This window comes from Mus pahari, chromosome 9 (genome assembly GCF_900095145.1).
Source record: "Mus pahari chromosome 9, PAHARI_EIJ_v1.1, whole genome shotgun sequence".
Classification (NCBI taxonomy): Eukaryota; Metazoa; Chordata; class Mammalia; order Rodentia; family Muridae; genus Mus; species Mus pahari.
In genome coordinates this window covers 5,847,731-5,859,806 of record NC_034598.1, presented here as the reverse complement: position 1 = coordinate 5,859,806, position 12,076 = coordinate 5,847,731, and the positions used below count along the sequence as shown (strand labels likewise).

General features: G+C 46.0%; 1 protein-coding gene across 1 annotated transcript in view; it reads right to left on the bottom strand.

Annotated features, from left to right (window-relative positions):
* The window catches only part of Traf3ip2 (TRAF3 interacting protein 2), a 37,129-nt gene extending 32,468 nt beyond the window's left edge, over positions 1-4,661 (bottom strand). The window contains exon 1 of the mRNA XM_021204718.2: positions 4,517-4,661. The gene's annotated coding sequence lies outside the window, so the exon portion shown is untranslated. The remainder of the gene's footprint in view (positions 1-4,516) is intronic.
* Between the last annotated feature and the right edge of the window lie 7,415 nt (positions 4,662-12,076).

Sequence of the window (12,076 nt, the reverse complement as noted above, 5' to 3'; positions counted from 1 at the left end):
CTTTACACTCCACCTTATATATTGAGGCAAGGTGTCTTCCCACCTCAACACTGTGGGTAGTTCAGCTAGCCAATTCACTCTTAGGATTCCCTGGCTCTGTCTCCCAAGCACTGGCGATTTCAGGAGGGCTGCCACGCCCACTTGGCTCTCTGGTGCTCTCTGTGGGTCTGAACTCCAAACCTGAACTTGGGCAGCAAGCACTTTACCCCACAGAGACATCTTCCTAGGCCTGAACTTTTTTTTTTTTTTTTTTAAATACTGTCTGAGTTACTGATAGAGTTGAAGAGGCGTACAACAGCATGAATCTTCCAGGTGAGCATAAGAAATAAAAACATGCGTTAATAATACATGCATTAAAAACTGGGAGGATCCTAAACTCTAATTTGGATGTTTTCTTTTCTTGTCTTTTCTTTTCTTTTGGTTTTTCAAGACAGGGTTTCATCTGTGTAGCCCTGGCTGTCCAGGAAGTCACTCTGCACACTAGGCTGGCCTCTGAGAGAGCTGCCTGCTTCTGCCTCCCAAGTGCTGGGACTAAAGGCATGCACCACACTCCACCAGACCTGGATCAGATATGTTCAGTCATAGATTCTCAAGGTATGTTTTACTCTCCAGAGAATAACTTGAATTTTCTTCTTACATTTATTGATTGTTTATATGCTGCACTGAGATACCATGGCGCCCATGTATAGGCAGGAAGACAATGAATTGGACAGGAATCTGTCGTCCATTTACACCATGTGGATTCCTAGGATCAGGCTCAGGTTGTCAGGCTTGGTGGCAGTAACTTTACAAGCCAAGTCATCTCCCTGGTCCCAAAGACTAACAGTTTTTTTAGTGTGTCTAATCACAGATCTTTGAAACCATCTGTAAATGTCTTTGTCTGCTGCCCAAATGTATGCACATTGCCATCTGATTGGCTTCCTTAGTAGTAGATTAGTTTGGAGCGAACTGTCTGGCTCACCTGAGTGATTCCAAACCCCAGTGAGCAAACACTTCCAAGCTTACTTGCAGAATTTGCCCGAGAGAGAAGCTGTTCCTTTACGATGATTCACCAGAGGTGAATGTGAGGTGGTGTGAGCCTTGGAAACAAGGGAACATTTGCTGGACCTTACGAAGATGACTCACAACAGGCTGAGGGCAGTCATGATACTCTGACGTGCAAAGTGGACTTGGGACTTAGTGCTGAACTTGAAAGGGGGAGGGAGACTTCTGGGAACAGACCACCTACCACATTGAAAGCTGGTAATAAAAATATGGAGAGAAGCAACTTCAAGCCAGCTCAGGAGCTTTCGTTGCCATTGTCTTTCTGTCCATCTGCCTGCCTGCCTGCCTGCCTGCTTCACATAAGGTGGCCCTTTCTAATGCACCTGTTTGTGATTCCTATCTCAGTTCAGGCCACAGAGTGAAGCGGAAGGGACAGGAGGGGGATGGAAGAGAGGAAAAAGCCTGGGATTGTTACCACTATGGGAGAAAGACCTTGTAATCTGTGTGCATTGCAGGTACAGGAAGGATCACAGGGGAGAGGCATGCAGGTGTAGGGTGGGCCAGTGACCAGGATGTCGAGACAGATGACTCAGAGATGGGCATTAGGCCTGAGAGGAACACAGGGTTCCACCACGGCAGAAGAGCCAGGCGTCCTTCATTGCTGAGGGAGTTGTCAAGACCCCATGCAGATTGGGTCTGCCGGCTGTTAAAGGGGAACAGGCTGTGTGAGGGTCTCCCACCTACCCAAATATCTTGCCTTCAGCAATGCCATGAGGGAATCAAGCCAAAAGTGGCAGCATGCTAAGGGCGGCCACTGGCTGGAAGTCCACCCTTCCTTGGCTGCTTTCTAGTCTATGGTCTGTCTCCAAGAAGGCCTGGGGGCACACCTGCAGCACACACCTGCACACAGCACACACCTGTGTGCACACCTGTACACAGAAGGGTGGGCAGAGCACCGAGTCTGGAGTACACATGGGCTCTGGGAGGCAAGCTGGGCAGGAGACAAGGGACACTGGAGGGGAGCGGGGAGAGGAAACCCTGTTTCGTGACTGAAAATATCTGGGAGACAGAACATTGAGAAGAAATAGGAGAGGCCTGGAGGGTAGCTTCTAGATCCCAGCCATCCGATACTCCTTGTGGAAGCTCAGCTGGACTATTTTGATAAAGAGGCTCAAAGTTTAAGGGTCATTTCCTTGGCTATGGAAGGACCTGGAAGTTGACCACACCTCCACCTGTGTCCTTTCCTAGAGCAGTTGCCTACAGTTCATACAGATATGTTTTTTAAAGCTAATCTAAAATTGCCTGCTGCAGAAAATTATTTGAATTCAGGATCTGAGATTTCCATTCTGCAACAAGTAAGACGTTGATTTAATTTAGACAAACTATGCCACTGTAGTGTGTCTTGCTGATGCCTGAAAATAGGACTTTCTTCTCTTAATTTTCAGTGTATCTGAAAGTCACTAGCCCCTTCATCCAGGGACATGCAGGCTTGAACACAGTGTGTCTTCGGGCCCTCTGAGAATCACTAAGCTCTCTTGTCCTTCAGTATCCTGCCACGATGTCTTGCCCTCCCTCCTGCTTAAGGCGACCCCACAAAGAGAACCTGTCAGAATGGCCGCATCATCCGCCACCTCACACTTGTCCTGTGTGGAATGACTTGGGAGAACGGCACCAGATTAAGAGTGGCTGCGGTGGAGCTTCTACCGTCAAAGTGCTGCTACCGCCCTCTGAGATGATAACACTTCAGGATTTGAACTAGGAATCAGGAGCTCACCACAAGCAAGCGTGCCCTTATTCCAGAATACAGAGAAATGTCTTGTATAGGCCATGAGGTTATAGACCAGAGCCCGGACTCCCTACAGAGAGAGCTTAGCACAAGACCCAAAGCTCCTGGAACTGTGTTGACAGTAAGTAATTGCTCAAAAGAAACAAAAATAACGTTTCTTAAAGCAGTGGTTTGGAAAAGGTTAAGAACCCAGTGTATCTGCTAGCCAGTAATGACTCTAATCATAATCCCCAGCCTTACATGGTGCTGCAATGGTTTCTCCGTTCCCTTTCCCCTCCCATTAAAAGCCCACACACGGACGCTGGGGCCTGGAGGGCCTTCTGATCCAGCTCCTGGCCTCTGCAGCACGATCATCTGCCAGCTCTGGAGCCTGCCTTGACTCTCAGCAAACACATGGGACATGAGCTAAATTCAAGAAACCCCATTTCCCCCTACGTGGTTAAAGCCAGAAATGATGGCTGGATTCTAGGCTGCTCTCCTGCAGAGCTGCGGCTGAGACCCCACCCCCACCACCCCACCACAGGCTGCCTGCCCTGACAGCTGCTTTACCTTCGGCCTGGAAAGCAGATGAGGGAAATTGAAAAAAACAAAAAAACAAAAAAAAAAACAAACTTTTTTTCAAAGTTTACGTGCGAGATTGAGTACCTCTACAGAGTCTGATGACATGCCAGGTTCTGGGGGCTGGAAAAATAGAAGCAAAGGTCTTCCTAATGCACTTATAGCAGGGGTAAAATATACATGTGTAATAATCAGTAAAGAAAACAAGTTTTAGAGACCACCCATTATGGTAGTACCCTTCTGGGACTGCTCTGGCCTTGTTTTCTTAGAAAGGAATTTAGACATAATCATGTTAGTGTGTGAGTGCACACACATACGTGTACACACACACACACACTTTGTGGATGAAGAAATCCAGGCTTCCGGGAGCCAAAGTGAATTGCCTAAGAGATGCACCCACACAAAGAGGAGGGAGAATTTGAAAGCAAGTTTTCTGCTTTTTTCAATTATTAATTTGGTTTCTTCCCACAACACCCTTAGAAAAAGTCTCTGTGGTCTACGAGGCCGCTGTGAACTAGGAAGTTCAGAGAAGGCCGCTTCGGAGATCCAGTGTTTCTTCCCTGGCCTCCCCAGCACCATCCAGACCCAGCAAACCACTGGCTAAGGGAAATGGAGGCCTGAGGGGGTGTGGCAGTGTGGGGGTGGGGGCGTCGAGCACTTTCTGACCCAAGAATGTGAGGTTGGTATTTCCCCCCAGCTTGAATTAGAGAAAAACTGGGAGTTGGCCTTCCCGCTGTCACTGATGTGTCTTGGGCTGAAAGCCAAGTACTGAATCCTTTCTACCATGGCTCCCTCCTCGGAGAAACAGTTTTTAAAGACAGGTTCTTGCTACGTCACCCAGGCTGGCCTTTGAACTAAGTACCTTGATTTCTTGATGGCTGACTATGAGTACTGAAAACTCCAACCCGGCCGGCAGCTCGTAATGCCGTGTGCCTCTCCTTACAGAGTTAAGCTCAGCCAGGCCTGCCCGAGAGAAACCCTAAACCGGCGCCACATTCCTGCAGGAACTCTGCCACAGTCTCAGCTCAAACTGGCCTCCAGATGAACAAGGTAAAGGTGGGGGCATGAGGGCATGAGGGCGGAGGGAGGTGAGATCAGGACCTTCTGGCAGCGGAGGAGCCAGTGGACTGGAAAGGCGGCCAGTGGTTAAAGAGGTCAGAGCAGCCAGGCACCAGTGAGTTCACTTACCTAAGATCGCCACCGACAGACGGCCCAGGGGGTGGTCGCTGGCTCTGCTCTCCGGGATCCACCTTGGGCCGCTCAGACCTCCCTCGCCCTCTCCAGTCCCAGGTAGGTGGTGGAGCAGGCTCTCGAGCAGGAAGTGGATGCTGTATGCAAATCTCTACGGAGAGGAAGCCTCTGCTCGCCGGCCGGCTCCCCGTGGGGCAGTGAATCAACCGCTGAGAAGTCACTTTATTTCTTAAAACAGAAACCTCCTGCGTTTACCAGAGAGAACCAGCAACCAATTAGGCTGCATCCTGCTTCTACCACACAGATAAGAAACTGTGAGGAATGCCCCGGGCTTCTGGGTTACTGCAGCGCCTGAGAAGGTGTCTCGCGGAGACTGAACTTGCCGTATTCACACTGCTTATTCTTGAGCAGCTTCAAACGAGCCTGGGCCTGATAATGGGAGGGAATATGAAGCAAGAACTTTTAACTGTGTCTTTAACTCACTAAAACAGATTTGCTGCCTATAACTAAGGGGCAAAGGATTCACTTCCTACAGCCCTGTGCAGGACTGTATTACACACACACATACACCCCTCTTGCTTCTCATTTCACAATCTTTGGGTTTTAGGGTTTTTGTTTGTTTTGTTTTGCTTTTTGTTTGTTTGTTTGTTTTTGTTTTCCAGACAGGGTTTCTCTGTGTAGCCCTGGCTGTCCTGGAACTCACTCTGTAGAGGAGGCTGGCCTCGAACTCAGAAATCCACCTTCCTCTGCCTCCCAATGCTGGGATTAAAGGCATGTGCCACCACTGCCTGGCTCTCATTTCACAATCATAAGTTTATTTCTTTCTTTTCCCTTTGTTTATTCAGTACACTGCAGAATTTATACAGACTGGGATCCTGGAGGCAAAACAATGGCACTGTGCTATGTGTGGGTAATATAAATCCAGGTTATTTCCAAAGCACTGGAGGGTGATGGGAGCCAGTCCCGGTGTGAACTCCCCCCTCTCCCACAGACACATCGCCCAGAATGTCCTCAATCAGGTTGCCCCAGGTCTGTCCAAGTATTACACTTAAAGTTGTGCCACACATTATGAACAAAGGGAATGTGGCTTGTTTTTAAAACTTTATAATCAAGTGGTATACATTGTGGTGTGTTCTTACAATGAAGTACTACTTAGCTGTTAAAACAATGAATATTTGTATTTATTATTTGTACAAATTAACATGGGAAAGTGGCTCTGAGAAATTATTTAATAAAACATTATTCTTGACAATATATTTATGGTGAGAGAGAGAGAGAGATGTCCCCAGCATGTAGAACACTGCCCGTGACATTGTAAGCAGTCACTGTATACCTGCTGGATCATCACGTCAGAAATGCCTGTAGCTGAGCCTTGTAGCACAGGCCTGATAGTCCCATATTTATTAGCTCAGCCTTAAACTTTCTGCCTTGAACATTATTATTAGATCTTAGGGGTTGGGGGAAAACAACACTCTTTGTGGAGTGGTTGAAACAGGGTAATTGGGGAGGGGCAGCTGTCGGCATTGAAATGAGAACAGGAAAGAAAGGCAATGGGAGGGGAGGGGAGGGGAGGGGAGGGGAGGTGGAGGAGAGAAGATGAACTCATTTCTCATAGCTGTCCTTAAATGGGCTGAGATGAGCCTCATAGTAGTTTCTGGAAACCTCTGCCTTTGGAACCCTTTCCATGAGAAGTCAGGACAGCCAGTCTCCACCCAATGAGAGGTGTAGGAAAAGCAGCAAGCCTAAGGCTTGTCTGAGGTTGCTGGGCACCCCTCCTCTCTGAATCCATCCTGAGCTTGGGGAATGGGATAACAGCTCCTTGCTCAGATTCTCTGCTGGGCCCCTCCTGGAAAGCAGCCCAAGGATGTAAACTGTTTATAGAGTCTCCTGCACCGAGAAACTTCTGTCTGCGCATGCCTGGCAAGCTTAGCCTGAAAGAGGAATGACAGAGGCCATGCCTGAGGACTGGGACATAAACACCTCAGGTTCCCAGATGCTATCCACTGCTGTCTGGATGTTCTGTGTAATCTCCAGGGAGCAGCTCTTCCCTGGGGAACTTTGCACACCTAGAACCCTTCGAGCAGACCGGAGAGGTGCAGAAGCTGCCATTCGCTCTGTGCCTTCGAGGAACACAACACTCAGAGACACCCGGTAGCTTCTAGAAGGGCACATAGCTAATTGTGGAGCAGACAGAGCTGTCTCGACGTAGGTGGCCTTCCTCCTCGGCTGCCTGACTCTGGACTGCTTCTTACAAGCTTGAGTGCAGCTGAGGTAGTTCCCTTTCTATGCAACTCTTGACAACACTCAAGAGGGGAAGGAAGGAAGCAGTAAACAGGTAAGGCCAGGGCTGCCAGTCACTTGGGTCTGTGTTTACACATGGATCGCTGGTGTCAAAGTCAAAAGTAGCAGGTCGTGGTGTGAAGACACGGGTCAGCCGTCTCACACTGAGTTAAAACGTCCAGAAGTCATTCTGTAAACCAGGCTGGCCTTAAACACAGAGATCGCCTGCCTCTGCCTCTTAAGTGCTGGGAGTTCCAGGACAGCCAGGGCTACAGAGAAACCCTGTCTTGAAAAACAAAACAAAACAAAAACAAAACAAAAAAAAATCCAAAAGGATTTATGTTTGCCAAGTTCTAGGGCTTGTCTTGGTTGCCTTTCTGTTACTATGAGAAGATACCATCACCAAGGCAACTCAGAAAAGAAAGTATTTAATTAGGCATTACTGTTTCAGAAAGTTAGACTATGTGGTGGTTTGAATGATCGGCGGCCATATGGAGTGACAATATTAAGATATATTGCCTTATTGGAGTTGGTGTGACCTTGTTGGAGGAAGTATGTCATATGTCACTGCCTCCTATGCACAGGCTCTGCCCAGTATGGAAGAGACCCTCCTGGCTACCTTCAGATCAAGATTTTGGCTCTCTAGCCCCAAGTCCACTTGCGTGATGCAATTCTTCCACTGATGATAATGTACTGAACCTCTGAACCTATAAGTCAGCCTTGGATACAATGTCTCTTCACATCAATAAAACCCTACGTTGGTAGCAGGGACTGGGGTATCACTGTGATAGGCCTGACCTGCTTTTGTTTGGAAGAATGTGGATTTTGGGACTTTGGATTTGGAATGCAATGGAGTGCTTTAAGTGGGACTGAATGGGCCATCCTTGTAGGAATATGAAAGACTTTGGTGCTGAGAGTTCTGTATCTTGTTCCAAAGGCAGACAGGAGAAGACTGGCTTCCAGGCAGCTAGGAAAAGAATTTTAAAGCTTGTGTGATCTTAAAGTTCACACTTCCTCCAACAAGGCTATACCCACTCCAACAAGGCCAACTTCCTAATAGTGCCACTCCCTGGGCCAAGCATATTCAAACCACCACAGAACTATAATCCAGAAATGGAGGGCACACCGGTGAGAGATTGAGAGATTTTTCTGCTTTGTTGAAAGCCAGTGAGTTCACTTCGCCTCTGATTCAGATTTTGAGATGGGAAGACACAGGTTTTTGATCTGGACTTGAGGTGGGAAGACATCTTTAATCTGGGCCATACCTTCTTCTGGAAGCCAATATAAGGACATGGAAGAAGGAAGATTTTTGCTTTTTACCTGCCTTGCTCACACAACCATTCCTTCATTTCCATTGGAACATACTTCTTCAGAACTTTAACATATCCAGAAGACCAACTGAAATACCCAGCCTTGTGGGAATGAGCAACTACTTTCCATTCACAGCTAGCTATGGTTGGATTAGCTGGACTGCAGCCTGTGAGTCGTGTGTGTGTGTGTGTGTGTGTGTGTGTGTGTGTTCTTATTTGTGTGTATGTGAGTTTTATTTGCTGTGAAGAAACACCATGGCCAAGGCAACTTTCATAAAGGACAATTTTTAATTGGGGCTGGCTTACAGGTTCAGAGGTTCAGTCCATTGTCATAATGCAAGAAGCATGGCAGTGTCCAGGTAGACATGGTGCTGGAGAAGGAGCTGAGAGTTCTACATCTTGACCCAAAGGTAGCAAGAAGGAAACTCCATCTTCCACAGCCAGTCAGAAAGAGGCACTCAAAGCCCACTTTCACATGACACACTTCCTCCAACAAGACCACATCCTGCTCCAACAAGGTCATGCCTCCTAATAATGCCACTTCTCATGGTCCAAGTATATTCAAATCACCACATTCCACTCCCTGGCACCTGTAGGCTATGGGGGTCATACCTAGCCATAACATCACAAAATATATTTAGTCTAATTTCAAAAGTCCCCATAGTCTAGTACAGTATCAACATTTAAAAGTTCCAAGTGTCTTCTGAGATTCAAGCAATCTCTTTACTGTAATCCCCTATAAAATCTAATTTAAAAAGCAGATCATATACTTCCAATATATTATAACACAAGATATACATTACCATTACAAAACATCATAGGAAATACTGGACTACTACATCCACTCCAGTAGTGTCACGTGTGACAGGACTAGAAACTTGGACGCAGTCCTGAGGCGAAAAGTTCACGGAAATTTAGTCTCCTGGAACCATGGTATCTCGTATAACGAATGCTCCAAACTTGTCCTTGAGAATGGATCTGTGTGCTTTTTTTCAGTATTGTTTTATTATAGGTGCCTCTAAGCAATGGCTTGACAAATACCTAAGCAAATTTGAACTTTGCTTCCTGGCCTTTACTAATACCCTAGGTAGTCCCTGAGCCGACCCTGGGCTTGGAATTCAGTAAGAATGTTACCTATTCAGTAACATTCAGAATTGCCTCTAGTATTATAAGAGAGATAGTGAAAGAAATCAGGCATTACTATCTACTACATAGAGTTAGAAATCTCAGGGCAAGCTTAGCAAAGTAAATTTAGAATTCTTATTATACTTATATATGGCAGACTCCATTACTTATTAGTAGAAAGTCCCCACACACAATCACTTAGAATAAAAGCCGAGCCACTTACATATACAGGAATTTACAATGGTTTGGGAAGTAGAATATTGCATTATTCATGAGAAGGTTAGCTAGAGTAGAACTCCCTAATTAGAACTATGGCTTGGGCGTGAAAGCCCTTGCCCTGGGAGTGTAAAGATGTCACACCTGGCTTCTAAGAATATAGCCTTAGATAGAGCTGACTTTGTCTCAGTTGTTTTATTGCCCAGTTCCTGCCAGTCTTTATGTTTGCATTCCTCTGTTTTGTGTAAGAGTCATTAAGCATCTGGTGCCCTCATTGTACCTTGCCAATGTGTCACCTAACTTCCCTATTTCTTTCTGTATTAAAAGTCTGATGCTCAATTTGACAAATTGCATTCAGATACCACACTCCCTTGTGTTCATATTTGTTTGTCATCCATGCCAACCCCTGGCCCACCTGTACCGGAACCCTGTTTTCCTGTGGATCAAGGACCCAATTGAGATCCGTTTGCAGCTCTGGACCAAAGCAAGATCACAAACCATCTGGGCAAACTCCAAAGTCTGCATTTCCATGTCTAATGTCCAACTCCTTTTGACTTGATTGACTACAACAAACTTATTTCTCTTGGGCTGGTTACACTCCCTGTTATCGTCTTTCTTTGACTAGTGTCTGACAGCTCTGGCACTTCTAACATCCTAGGGTATCCAAAGCAATTTCAACTTCACAGTTTCTTGTTCCAGTGTCTGGTATCCACACATGATCTTCTGGGCTCCTCCAAAGGACTTGGATCACTTCTCCAGCTCTGTCCTCCGTAGCACTCTAGGCTCTGACTGACTCCCCTCTGTTGCTGCTTCTGTTTGTGGTGGTCATTCTCTGCAACTGGCATCTCCAGTACTCTGGAATTTTCCAGTGAAACTGGGCTTTATCAAGAGGCTCCAATCATGATGCCAAGCCTCAACTTCATTCCTGGACTGTCAACTGCAACTGACAACTGAGGCTGCACTTTCACCAGTGGCCTTTCCTGGCCTCTCACAGTGCCAAGTCTCAACTGTTCTCTGTGTTCCCTTTATGTCTTCAAAACCAGTACCACTTTGGTGACTAAACACATTATCAAGTCCAGCTGCAGCATGAAGTACAACATTGGTCATTTCTGGAACAGAGCTTCTTTGTGGTCTCAGAAAACACTTCCCAGAAGATTTTACCTTCATGATGCTGGTCTCTTCTTAATCGCTGCTACTTTCTTAGCTCCAGCTAACCAGCATCAATTGTCCTAGTAGTCCCTTCTATTCTTGACTTTAAAGCCAGAGTCACATGGCTGAAGCTGCCAAACTCTCCTGGTTGCTGGGGCTTGAACATACCCCTCTTGTTCTATTACATCATCACCAGCTTTCTGTTTTCCAACTCTTTCACTGCCTAAGCTTGGCTTTCCTGGAACTTGCTCTGTAGGCTGAACTTAACTGCATGCTTCTGTCTCCTGAGTTCTGAGATTAAAGGCATGTACCATCAAGCCTGGAGGTTTTCTCTACTTGAAACTTTCTCTGTCCCAGGTTGGCCTTGAGCTCAGAGATCTGCTTGCTTTTGTCTCCTGGGATTAAAGACGTATACTACCACCATGCCTGGCCTAAGCTTTTCACTGACACCATGCTTCAAGTTCTTAATCAAAAGCCTGTGTCTTTCACCCTCAAGATCTGGGTCACAGGTATGTGTTCCACTTCTGAATTGTAGTTTGTTCCAGATTAAAAGTCCAAATGAAAACTGTTGATTTGTGCTTGGCCATGTAGAAGGGATGGTGTGGCATGGTTTCCTGCCCCTGGAACAGAACCAGTGGGACTCCACAAGTGTTGACAATTGCTGGGTATGGGAGATAGATAGATAGATAGATAGATAGATAGATAGATATGCATATTCCTCTGTCAGGAAATATTCTCCCTGCCAAGGTTGTTGGGGAAAGTCCTCTGTGCCAGGGTTAATGACTTCATGACAATTAGAGACAGCATGAATCTGGGAGGGAAGGGTGTGTTTATGTTCTTAGTAAAAATGGTAAATTCTGAGATCTTCTGGATAGCCCTTAAGGCTGTAGGAAAGAACTCTGAAAACATGAGTTCAAAAATATCTAATTTCTCAACTATGCAAGATGTAAGGATGAATTATAGAAGGGACTTCATGAACCTAAAAGAACAGAGGCAGCTGTACTATGGGCCAGCTTGTCAGAAAGATACAAAGGCAGGCAGATTCCTAAGTTCAAGGGCAGCATGGGACAGAGTGAATTTGGGCCTTGATGTGGTAGGAATGGTAATTTCAGTACACGATCATACCCAGCTAAGTTTATTGTCTGTGCTTACAAAGGGAAGCAGATTTCTGAATTCATTTGCAATTTTTTTTTTTTTAAATGTGCTTGCTGTCTTTTTCTAAGAATCAGAGGGCTAGAGTCAAGAAATGCTGATTCATGGAATAATCAAAAAGGAACCTGGAGTAAATTACTGAATTAATATATAAATAAAAGACTGGGCTTTTGGCCTGCAAGAGATGAACTATCCAGAGAGTTTTAGAATTTTTTGAGCAAGAGAGATCTGTCTTAGGCAGAAGGCTATTTTGGAAAGTATCTTGAGCAAAACACATGCCATCAGTTTGTATCCTATGATTTAACATCACTCTCAAACACCCCTT